Below are 13070 nucleotides of genomic sequence, written 5' to 3' on the forward strand. Positions count from 1 at the left end.
ACCTGCTATATATATATATATATATATATATATATATATATGTATATATATGTATATATACACACATACGTATATGAACCTGAAAGGAGACTTCAAAATGATTCTTAACGTGAGACTTTGAGAATCACCCTGGAACCAAATTTTCATGAAGGTTTGAGATAGCTTTTCCTTGGGAGAGCTTTATAGGAACCCATCGTGGGATCTGGAAATGAGAATATACGTTCGTGGTTTTTTTCATGTGATGGCAGTTTCGTATGTGGTGTCTTTGGGCTCCTGCATGCATTTGGCCAAGATGGTATTTCATGGAGGCAGCACAGTGGTATTTTTGAAAAACCAAATGTTAGAATTCTGTTCCTCTCTTGGAAAGTGAAGTTATTTTTAAAGTTCTAGAGGATGTGGTACTTTCAACCCAGGCATAATGGTTTCTTTTGCAATGGCTTTAGTGTATTTTCTGCATTCAAAATGGACACTGTGGTTTACTCTCACTGTATAATCTGTTTTTTCTTTTTTTATTTATTGAATCATCTTAATGACCTGTCCATGGCACATATACGGTATCACTGAAAAAAAAAGCCTGTAACTTAGCTTAAAATAACTGGTAGTTTAACACTGTTGATTTTATGTGCTTCTGTAAGGAACTAATATTCCTTCTCTGAATACCAAGGGCATTATGCATTGTCCTGTCTGAAGTTCTTTTTCTTCTTCTTCTTCTTTTATAATTCGGTTCTTTTCAGCCAATCTTATTTCTTCTAAGAACAGAAAATGACCCTCTAGTGTCTGAGAATCACTGTAGATAACTAGAAAAGAGAGGAGTTTTTTTTTTTTTTTTTTCCCTCTGGTGTAAGGGATAGGGAGATCAGTTCCTTTAACGGAGCCTGTAAGTATGGTAAAGGCTAGCCCTCCTTGTCTGAGAACAGACATCTCTATCTATCCCTGAACTCTTCCCTGCTAGACGCAGACTCACTCTGGGATCCTTTTCAATACGGTGCTTCTGTCAGCCACTCAGAATGGACTATACCTGCAGCGTCCAACATGGTGGCCACTAGTCACATGTAACTTTTAAAATTTAAATTAATGAAAATTAAACAAGGTAATTTTCTCTTTAGTAGTTGCATATGGCTAGCGACTACTGTCAATAGCTTCACAGGTATAGAACATCATCACTGTGAAAAGTTTGATTGGACAGAGCTTAGTTATAATGATCAAGATGAAATCGAATTTGTCATTCTAGCTTAGGAATCTAAGCAAAACAGCTTTTAAATAACGGATTATTATAAGTTCCATAGTAGAAGAGGTCTTCATGCTTGTAAGTTGATTTATAAGAACTTTGTTCTCAAAAGAGTAAAATCATTTGGAATTGGGGATGGTGAGTAGAGGGAGTATTTTGTGATATGAAAAGTCCATTTGACTTTGTGACTTTTGTATTATTCTGAGTCTGGTGAGTACCCTGGACATCCAGCTCCTCCTCTTCCCTATGTTCTGTGCACTCTGTTACCTTCATGGACCTCCCAGATTCTTAATTCTCTTCTGTTCCTGTCCTGCTTTATTTGATGGTGATCCTAGTGGGATGGATGATTATGAGCTGGTCTCTGCAGTGTGGTATTAAACAGAAATCTTCAGAGATCATAAATTACCCACATTTTCTCCTGCCTGCTAGTTATTATAATGATAGCTACTGTTAATCAAGTATTTATTATGTATTAGTCACTGCTATATTTTTATGTACATTATTATTGTTGTAATCCTCATAATAATCTTATAAGGTAGGAACCAATATTATCCTTATTTTACAGAAGAGGGTTAAATATGAGACCTGAGGTCACACAGCTAGGGCAGAACCATAGGGAGATTGATTCCAGGTGTCTGCTCATTTCCATTATTTTATGAAATGCTTTCAAAATCTATAGTATTAACGATGGTTCCCTTAGGCATCTCAAAATTGTTTTTGGCCTTAGAAGCAGAGTGGCAAAGGAACATACAAGTCACCTCTTGCTTTTGTTGTTGTTCATAGTTTCTTCTGTAATTAATTTACAGTAAATGTTTTCTATCAAGAAGTAAATCAGGATGTTTATCTTGAATTAAAGAGAGTATCAAATTTGCCCTCAATATGAGTTATTTCTAGTTTCTCTAAAAGGGGGAATATTCCTCCTTTCCAGAAGAGTTTCCTCTTTCAGATGTGCTCTCCATAAGCTTACAAGTTGTATAAAGCCAATGAGGTGACCAAGTGTGTCTGTTTTCCCCTTTAATAAAATCGATATGAATATTGCATTCATATTTCTTAAAACCTGCAGCCAATTGCATGGTTCACCACAAAGTTGTGATACAGTGAATGCCGGCTGTACTCCCCGCCCCCACCCACCTGCCTCCATCCCCTTAAGGAACTGAGTGGCTACTGGGAGAAATAGTACAAGCAGGTGCACATGTTGGCACACATGCCAGAAAGACGTTTCTCTTTTTGGCCCAGACAGCGATATTTCTGGACCTCCTTCTCTTTGAGTGGGTGCAGTCGTCTTCCCTGATAAACTTAACAAGTTTAAGTGCAAAACCAGCCAGGGAACGACTCTTGGCGTTGCATTCTGTGTGTTTAATGAGTGAGGACTGTCCTGTCTTCCTAAGGGAACTCATTTGGCTTTTGCAGGGGTCTTCTTATCCCCCCCAGCTCCCTGTGAGCCCCTCTGCCAGTCTCCTGGGTGCCTATCCTACCACCTTGGGTTTTTCTTGGAAGTGACCTGTTTCTGCATTTTTTAAAAAGCAACTTATAATAGAAAACCCAGGGGGAGGGCTTGGAGTGCTTCACTCAGGAGACTGTTGAGCTTTGGTCTCCTGCAAGCAGCCTGGCATGCCTGCTCTGTCAGAAAAGGTTGTCTGACTCAGCCACCAAAGGCTGTTGAGGCTGCCTGAGATGGAAATAGCCCAGCTGGTTTTGTCAGGGTTGTGCCATGGCTGGTGTTAGAGGACAGCACGGTTTATACTGAGCCTCTTCTCTTTTAGCTAATTTCAGCTTTTAGTTAAAACAGTATATTTATTATCCCGACTTGAATAAAATTATTTTTATAATAACCACATTATGGTATATTTGCATATTTGCATATGAAAGAATTGCTTATATGATACTTGATGCATGCAAATATTGTATACATGTAGCCTCTGTGGGTTATGAAGCATAATAACACTTTGAATATCTGTGAACCCACTAAGGTAAGAATTAGAAGATTGCTCATACTCTTTCTCATCTGCCTGCATCCCCTGCAGCCATAACCATTATCAGGAATATGGTGTTTTATCAGTCCCCTGAAAAAAAAATGCACTAAGTCATAAGTTATGGACATATTGAAAATTACTTCCCAGAGTGCTATCCTAAAACTTGTGTTAGAAGAGGCAAGCTTTGGGAACTGTGACTTCTGTGTTCTGTACTAATGCCTGGCACGTGCCTTCTCTCTTTAGGAGATTAACTAGAGGAAAAGATGACACATCTGTCAGTCTGCTGAGCAGACGTGTGTTGTTTCTGATTGGTGGGTGAGGAAGAGCGAAGATTCATTGCAGTATAAATGATATTAAAAATTTTTGGTTTTGATGTTTATTATGAAGAATGATGAACCTATGCAACAGTAAACAAGAGTGTAGTGAAGCCCCAGGAGCTCATCCCTCAGCTGCAATGACTGTTAGCCCATGGTCACGCCTGCCTCATCTACATCCCCATCTCCCTTTCTCTCCTCCTTTATTATCTATAAAGAAACACCAGATATTATATCTCAACCACATTTTAAGGAGAGGCACTTTTCTGGGTTCTGGAAGTCCAGCAGTGAACAAAACAGAGACACACCCCTGCTCTTGCGGAGCTTACTTTCTGCTGCTCAAGATAGACATGAGATAACAGTACATAAGGGAAGTACGTAGCATGCCGTATGTTGATATGTGTGAAGGAGAAAAAACAAAAAGCATGAAAAGGAACATGAAATGTCAGCAGAAGAAACTGAAGTTTTAGATAAGGTGAGCAGTAAAAGGCCTTCTGAGTAGAGATCCCCCAGGGACTCAGGACACCAGCTCTTCAGCTCTCGGAGGGGGAGGAGTCTAGGCGGTAGGGGTAGCCGGTGGCGAGGTGTGTGGCAAGAGCATTGCTGGTGGATTTGAGGAATAGGGATGACCTACTCTCCCTTGCTCATTGCAGGGTGGTAGGCTGAGGAGCCCCCCATGAGGGCAGCTTTCTTGGGAACAGCAATGTCTCCTTCTGAGGCTTTGGGAAATAGGATTTGTATTTTTAGTTCACTTTGTAATAGTGCCCAAGGCCTAAATCTGACTTTAAAACTCTGAGATGAATGGAGAATGGTTCTAAGATTGGAGCCTCCAGGCTCTTGTGACTCTCTGGCCCTGTTTGGAGAACTTTGCATTGATAACTCCTCGTGAATTATCTTATCAGAAGTGATCAAACTGGTTGTTGTTTCACTTTACATTTAGAACACAGTGGATTTTAATGACATGACTTAATCACTTCAGTGGATTCTGTGAACATTTAATCTCCACCAAGCAGGCCAGTTAATGTATCCATGTTTTTAGAGACTTTTGTTATCTTCCTTCCTGCTTTAGAGAACACAAAAATGCCTGAGGGGTAAACATAATTCCTTTCCCCTTAAGTGTCTTTTATTCTTAATCTTGACATTGCTAACGCCTTATGATATTACAGCTTCTAAAGCTGTGAAACTCATCATTTTTGCAAGAGACCGTAAAAAGAAAAAACACAGGTTAAACAAAAAAATTAAAGCTTCTCTCCACTTAAGACAAGCACTTCTAACCAGTTAAGAGACCTCATTAGATAGATTTGATTTGGAGCACACATATCTCTACCCAGGCAACTAGTGGTCACCCCTGTATGGAATTCATTCACACACACAAATTTGATTGCCCTGTGGAAACATGATATTTATGAGAATCTGACTAGAGTGTCAAGTTTGACACTCACTGTGTGATGCATGATATGTAAATATCTCTTACTGCCCTTAAGTATGTACCTGGTAAAACTCTACTTCAGTTAACTAGAATGAGGACAGCAAGAAACTATTTGTTCTAGTCTTCTTTACTCTATCCACCCAGGCCAGTTGAGTTGAACACTTGACACAAATTCTTTTTTGAAAAAGGGTTGGGGGAGGTAAGAGAACTGTTTGAAACAATGTAGAAAGATCGAATACCCTCTTTCCTCCACCCGCATGAATCCTGGCAGAAGGCAGTCATTTGCCCAGCCTTTAACTTTTGGGATGGTTGTGATAAGCAGTGGTTATCATTTACATTGATTTTTGTTTTTAGACCTGTTATATAATGCCTTTTAATTTACATTTCTTTCTCTCATAGTTTTTTAGTTGTAAGATTTTATTCATGCTTTGTATTTCATTTTATAATTACTACTAAACCACTCTGAAAGAGTTATCTGTAAGTTTCTTATGCTACAAATTTAGCCGGATGTATAATCTTTTGACAGAAAAGATGATAATTTCCTTACACAGCTAAATTGACTGAACTGATTGACTACTTATTTCAAAGTAATAAAGTATTTAAAGATCATTCATGACCATTAAAGACCATTGAATTTTCATGAAATGCTACATTGGTTTGAAAATACCTGAATGCTAATGAAGACAAATTGTAGTTGAGTGTTTTGGCAAAAATAACCTCAGTAGTAGAATTACTATTATGTTAATTCTGCTGTTTCCACTAAAGAAGCAGTAAATATTAAAAAAGAATGGACTTGGTGAATGCCCGGTGTTAACTTTACTGCTTTCTTTCTTCTCTTTTTTTTTTTTTTTGCATACTCTTATAGATTACTAAATATAATTCTTAGACTAATGACCATTTACATCCAGAAGAATAGCAGAATGGAAACATGTTTTATTGATGATAAAATATATTAAATCGAGTGCTAATCCTGACATTTTATTTCTTGTTGCTTGGTAACAATGCAGCAGCTATGTGAGAGAGTTCCATTATCTCAGGTACAATGGACTTCATTGCATTGTGGGGTAGAAATACCAATTACAGCAAGTCATTTGTATGCCATTATCCTTACAAAATTTTGGTGCTATTTTTTATTGTTAGTGCAGAGATCCTGAAAGTCATTTAATAACACATGGATGGATGTGTTATTTTGATGGATTGGTGAATTTTATTTTATTTTTGGCTTTTTGATTTTGTGTCTATTTATAATTTTTGAGGCTTCACAAATTTGCATTTTATCAACTTGCAACTGTATAAACTTAGGCTTTTACATTTTACTCTAAGTATATACATTGTAAAGGGTGCTTCATTAATTCTTAGTGAACATTTTTTATCTGTGACCACCTAGGGAGGGGAAAAAAATATCTGGGCAGAATTTTTTGCCTCATGAAAAATAATCAGGGTGTATTCCTCATCGTTCTGTAATATAAAACATTCCTAGTTTAGTACCTACTTCAGGAAAGAGAAACCTGTGGAACCAGTATGATTCATGTTAAATGAAAGACTGATTTATATTATATGTAACTGTGAATGTTCTGTATACTATTAGCTCACAGTTATTATTTAAAAGGGTTGCAAAACTGTAGCCCATGGCCTCTTTTTGTACCACATCAGAGTTGAGAATGTTTTTATATTGTTAAAGGGTTATTTAAAAAAGAATATGTGACAGAGTCCACAAACCCTAAAATATTAACTGGACTTCACAGAGCAAGTTTGCAGACCCTTAATTTACAGCATGATTTCCATTTCTGTAGTCTAAATATCTTAAATGTCAACTCAGTATTATTTCTTAAAAGACCAACGGGTTCAAGTAGAACTGAAATAGAATAATAACTGGTTTGAAAAAATCAATGAAGAATTAAACCAATAATAAGAATTTGTGTGGCAGTGACATGAATGTGCAATTTGGCAAGCCTTTTTGGGGGGCAGCCATAATGAAAGGAAGATCAGATACAACAACTTGCATATCTGTCCACAGTTGTTACAATGTCTTTGAAATCTCAATGCCTTTGTCAGGAAATCTGACTTTCAATTATCATGAATTGATGGACTGATTCTATTAGAAGCATCTTGCCTTTTCCTGCCTGTTTGACTGGTCTCATCATTCTTGAGGGCCAGTTTCTTGTGTCCACAGCACACAGCGAGGTGAACGTCGGTACCTCAGGACTTCTGCAACCTGAGCCTTGACTGGCATGCAGCTCCAGCTCCTGCTGGCTGGCTGGCGTTGGAGTCATCCTGTGTTCCTGGCATTGGGAGGGACACTACAGCCCTGGGCTCTCATCTTCTCTGGAGCTGTGCCCTCTGCATCCCGGAGGCAGGGAGGGAGAGGAGTAGAGAGACTTTGGGCATGGTGAGGCTGATTTTCTCAGCCTTCCGAACTGTGGCTTTTAGCTTCCTGTTTTGTTTTTAGTCAGAAACACACTTAGGATCTGTCTGGTTATTTCGTATTTGTTGGTAAGGTAAATCGGGAGATCAGGGACTTAACCAGGGCAGCCCTGTGCTTTCTTTTATAGCACCAGTCCTCTGAAGCGATAGAGAAGGCTGGAACCAGCCTACATATATTCTAGTGACAAGAGGCAAAAGTCAGTTATGTTAGCTAGATTTACTTAATTCCTCATTCTTGTAAACAGAAGCTCAGAAAACTCCATACTTAAGCAGCATTTCTGCAGTAGCATGCATTTTATATCATTTTCTGTTTGTGTCATGCTTTATGTTTTTCAGAGCACTTTCACATATATTCACTCATTCGATCCTCTTACCTGTCACCAGGTGACATAGGAGGAGAGGCAGTTTTATTACAGTATTACAAACGAGAAAACTGAGATATGGGTAGGTTTCTGGGGCTAGATCACTAGGAGTTTGAATGGTCTAAAGAAAAGGACACTTGGAAGACTTGGTTTAAGTCCTGACTTTCCAAGCTTCACCTGCCACTGGCAGGCTATGACGAGTACCAAGGCTTTATTTTTGAGATGCTTATCAATAAGAATTGCAAAATTGAAAATGTAGGTAGGTAGGTATGTGGGATTTTACAGGAGATGGGACTTAAGCACAAATGAAAGGGTCATGGTTGTAGTGTGGGTACTGTGTGTGGAATGGGTTTTACGATGGCATGAAGGAAGGCAGGGTGACCAGTGATCCAGGCAAGAGGTGATGGTGGAGTGCAGGTGGGGAAGGGGGATAGAAGTGAGGTAGACAGTATTGTGGCAGAGGAATCTATCAGACTTGCTGATACACTGGATATGGGTTGCTGGGGAGAGGAAAGTCAGGGATTTAAAATAACTCCTCGACCTGACTCAAGCAATGGTGTGCCACTTCCTGAAATAGGAAACCTGGCCAAAGGGGAAACAAGGGTTCTCCTAGGCGTGAGTTGGCTTTTTTAGGCATTCAGGTGGTAACTTTGCAGGTGCATGTGGACATGTATGTACAGTGCTCAGTGGAGAGGTCTGGAAGGGAGTTATACTATTGGGAATAATCTACATATATAATTTGATAATTAGTCATGGAATGGAAAAGACTGTTCAGGGAAAGAAGTTCTGGGACGAAGCTCTTAGGAGTCTCCGTGTATTTCTTTATCTTTTTTTTTTCTTTTTATGAACAGAATCTGAGATTAAGAATTGTATCTTTGTCTCTCACTAGCATCGTGACGTTGGACAAATTACTTTAAAATTCCAGCTTCTTTATAGTATCTCCTGTCTGCCCATTTCATGGGTCTATTTTGAGCAGTGGGAAAGGGCATTTGAATATGTTTTCTAAAGCTCTCAAGTGCTATGTGCTCACCTTGATCCCTTCTGCTGTTTTAGTCACTAAACCTCAGATGACTGCCAGTGTTCTCAATGACCCAGTGAGGATGGTTTTGGAACTCTGTGCATGTGTGGTAGCTGGCAAGGCTCACTCTGCTTCTCCTATCCATGTCTTCCAAAGTTCTTGAGATCCAAGGGAATGAAAATTCCATAACATCCCCAAATTCTTTCTTTCTTTCTTTCTTTCTTTTTTTTAAGATTTTAAAAATTTATTTATTTGACAGAGAGACAGAGAAAGAGGGAACACAAGAAGCGGCAGAGGGAGAGGGAGAAGCAGGCTTCCCGCTGAGCAGGGAGCCCAGTGCTGGCCTCGATCCCAGGACCCTGGGACCATGACCTGAGCCAAAGCCAGACGCTTACTGACTGAGCCACCCAGGTGCCCCACCTCCCCAATTTCTAAAATTGTAACCTAGTTGTCAAGAAACTAACCTAGATTGTGCTTCAAATATATTGTTAGCTTTAATCGGTAAATTACCTAATATTTAAGGCTCATTAAAATCAACCTGAATATGTTGATCCTTTCCTTCAAAAAGTGTGATGACTTTTAAGGGAAACGTCGTGGACACCTTAAAGAAAGGAAGGTTCTTAATAAATCTGTCATTAACCTAAGTTGCATATGCTCAAAAATTGATGACCTCTTTTAGCTGTCGTCATGTTTTAAATGAAGCATTAGTTAATGACTTACTTATCTCTTTTTGTACTTTTGTCCAAAAGATTTCAAATATTTTGGTTTGGGTTGAAAACTAAAGTTTGTTCCCTGAGGAAACTTGCTTGTGCTGACTATCCATCTTGACTTCTTTTGAATGAAAGTAACATTTGTTATTCTTTTGGGAGCAAGAGAAACAAAATGAATAAAGAGGGACTCAGATATTCATGGATGATTTATGTTCAACCATGGGCACACCACTGCCTGCAAACATCAGAGGGACTAAGTGTTCAAAAATAGATCTTTCCATATTGCTTAGGATAAAGCATACTGTTACATATAAATAAATTAGATTGCAGGTGTGTTTTCACTGCTTCCTTATGAAAGCTTTGCCTTATTGAATTTTTACAAACTCATGAAAAAAGTATATCTTATTTCGTTTGTTTTTAGATGAAAAGGTTTGAAACAGTTGCTTAATTTGGGAGAAATAATGAAAGATTAGAAAACAAGGATAACTTAACTGCTGGAAAGCAATGGTTTTCTACTCTGTGGTTCATTCCATGAAGAAACCAAGACCACTCATGTCCAAGAATGTAGGTCACTTCTTCCATTCAGTTTCTGAAATTTAACATTAGGACATAGCTTCTGTCACTGAATAACTTAAGTCCACATTTAATTGCTTTGAAGAGAATTTTAAATCCAAATCCTATGGGTGGGAAGTTAAACAGGGATGTGAAGAACTCTAGTATCTTTTTGATGCTTTCTGTGAAAAGGAGCTGCATTATTCATTTAAAGAAGCTATTTTAGTTTCCTTAATTGGGGGGAGAAGGATACAAGTTTTGCCTTGTATTGTGAAAAAGTTCTTTTCAGTTTAGAATTTCATTTTAAATTTTAGAAAAGCTTTGCTGGCAAAGACAAAACTCGGGGAAGAAAAATTCATCATTACCAAACTCAGACAAATACAGGTTGACTATAAAAAGCTACAGGATTAAGGTTGTTGAATTTGAAAGTTTTGGTATAATTTAAATTTCTCTCAGTTTGAGGAATTTACAACCCTCATTCATTTTGAGAATTGGCATCTCAGAAGTGGAATTAGACCTTTAGAAATAAAGGAAGTATTAAATAGAATTTTAAAAGCAGTTCTATAAATGCGTTCCTGCTACAAAAAGTATTTTAGCTTCTGAGTTGTTAATAGATTTTTTCCCCAATGCTTTTGGCATTATGTTTGCATCCAAAAAATTTTTATTTTTCTTCTTTGTTGGTTCATATTTTTTAATGTACAAATTAGCATTTTACATGTAGATTGATGAGAACTAGGTTTTATAAAAGGATGTAGGAAAATAGAATGGAAAACTTTTCTTCATGAAATTCATTCCTAGGAAGTAGAAGGGGCAGTAGAATGGTCTAAGTAGAATGAATACAGCTAAGGTATGCCCTACACGGAGGGCAGACTCTGTGTCATTGAAATATTTTCAGCACTGACAATAACAGGTGAAGGAGTTATAGCCTTGTAATAATAAAAATAACAACAACAGAGGCAACAAGTACTATTTATACCATGCACTCAAGTGCGGAGTACTTTACGTCATCCATTATAATTATCCATTGAGTTAGGTTTTATTATCCTTATTTTACAGAGGAAAGAAATGAGGATAGGGAAAAATTTTATGATAGCAAAGCTAGTAAAGGGGGAGAGTTAAGATCCAAACACATTTCTTTCTGCCTCCCAAGCTTATATGCTTAAGCAAAAGTAAAGGATACAAGGTGTATTTTAAGGTGCATTTTGTTTTATACTTTGCAATATTAACATTTTATTGTAATTTACTACCTCCTTACTAGCAGGGTCATAGATCTTTAGCAAATTGAATTTTTCAGTCAACTAAGTATAGCTGCAGGACAAAGTGAATGCTTCCATAAACACAAAATTAGAAATCATTCAGTGTATTAACCTCTTAAAACTTATAAAATAAGATAGTCCCCTAACAGCTATAAAGTGAGAGCCTTCACATTTGGGAAGCTAGAATGGTTTTCCTCCAATTAAAAATGAGGTGGATATGTTATACAATGGTTTGATTCTAAGAAATTTTAGGATTCTAAGAAATAAATATTGGCAATGATTATCTACGTAAAAAATAGATCCCCCTTCCCCTCCATAGTTTCACTTTGCACAGTTTCAGTTCCCCGTGGTCCATTGAGGTCCAGAAGCAGATGACCCACCTTGTGATGGTCAGTAGTAGCCTAATGATACTGATCAAAATGCTTACATCATTCACCTCACTTCATGTTATCATGTAGGCATTTTATCATCTCATATCCTCACAAGAAGGGTGACTATGGTACAGTAAGATATTTTGAGAGAGAGAGGCCACATTCACATAACCTTTATTACAGTATATTAAAGTTCTATTTGAGTATTAGTTATTCTCTTGCTATGCCTAATTTATAAATTAAACTTTATCATAGGTAAGCATGTATAGAAAAAAAATATGTATAGGGTTTGGTACTGTCCTCAATTTCATGCGTCCACCGGGGGTCTTGGAAAATATCCCTCATGGAAAAGAGGGCACTTCTGTAGGCACTTCCAGTTTCTGGTCTGGCATCTAAGGAGCCTGGAAGTCACCAAGCCTGTCCTCACAATAAGAAAAAACCGAACAAACTGAAAATCAACAGTGTTTCTTAGAGATTCATCAGGGAATTGAGGTTGCAAGGAAAACCATTGCCTCCAGAATTGGGACAAACAAGCTGATACAGAGAATCAAAGCATACCGGAGGAGAAACCCAGGAGCAGAAATCGCTGTAGGAACCGACACTCGGTAGGAGACCCTAAACTAACTGATGAATTGCTGGAGGCTCAATGTGGACAAGCTTGAGAGTTAAAAACTTTGAGGTGGCCCCCATTTTGGGTGGGTGGGGGCATACTTTCCTGGGTTTTACCTCCAGGATCTCTAGCAGATTCTCACAATAAAGGTTGGAGAAAAATCTCCTTGTGCTTCTGGCAGAAGGAGAGGGAAGTGGCCCCTTTGAAATACACCCAGAGCGTCTTATTATCTTAACAAGGACTGCCTTCAAGAGAAACTTTTTCGACAGAGCCTAAGTGACCTGGGGAAAAGGAAATATCCAACTCCAGGTCTCTCTAGCCTTCCAGGTGTGGGAAGGGGAATACCCAGCCCTGCCTGCCTCTCATCTTCCAGTCTCACTAAAGGAGGGAGAAACCACAAAACTGAGAAGCACTAGTGAAGGTCACACCAGTGGGAGGCAAAGTCTCCTTAGAAGACGGACCTAATCACAAAACTGTGGATGCTTCCCTGTCCTCCCCACCTTCACAATGGCCACCACACAGTAGAGCTCCTATATCATGATAGGGAAATACAACTGAAAGATTTTCCTATCTCAGACCTTATTTAAGAAGTCTCTACGGAAATCCAAACGAGGAGACAAAAAACAAGGACATCACAGAAAAATTGAGCCTCTGACATCTATAGCTACAGCAAACAGTAGGCACAACCTAAACCCCAGCTAGCTAAGCTTACACCTCACGCTCAGGGCCCCCAGCTGGCTAAGCTTACACCTCATGCTCAGGGCCCCCAGCTGCCTAAGCTTACACCTCATGCTCAGGGCCCCCAGCTTAGCTAAGCTTACAC

The 13070-nt window shown here is 38.6% G+C and overlaps 1 protein-coding gene across 3 annotated transcripts in view; it reads left to right on the plus strand.

Moving 5' to 3' along the window:
- Window positions 1-13070, plus strand: part of OXCT1 (3-oxoacid CoA-transferase 1) — a 127738-nt gene that overhangs the window by 27839 nt on the left and 86829 nt on the right. The window lies entirely within an intron of this gene.

The sequence above is a fragment of the Callorhinus ursinus genome, unplaced genomic scaffold (genome assembly GCF_003265705.2).
Source record: "Callorhinus ursinus isolate GAN/ISIS: 27379988/994484 unplaced genomic scaffold, GSC_fseal_2.0 scaffold3, whole genome shotgun sequence".
Classification (NCBI taxonomy): Eukaryota; Metazoa; Chordata; class Mammalia; order Carnivora; family Otariidae; genus Callorhinus; species Callorhinus ursinus.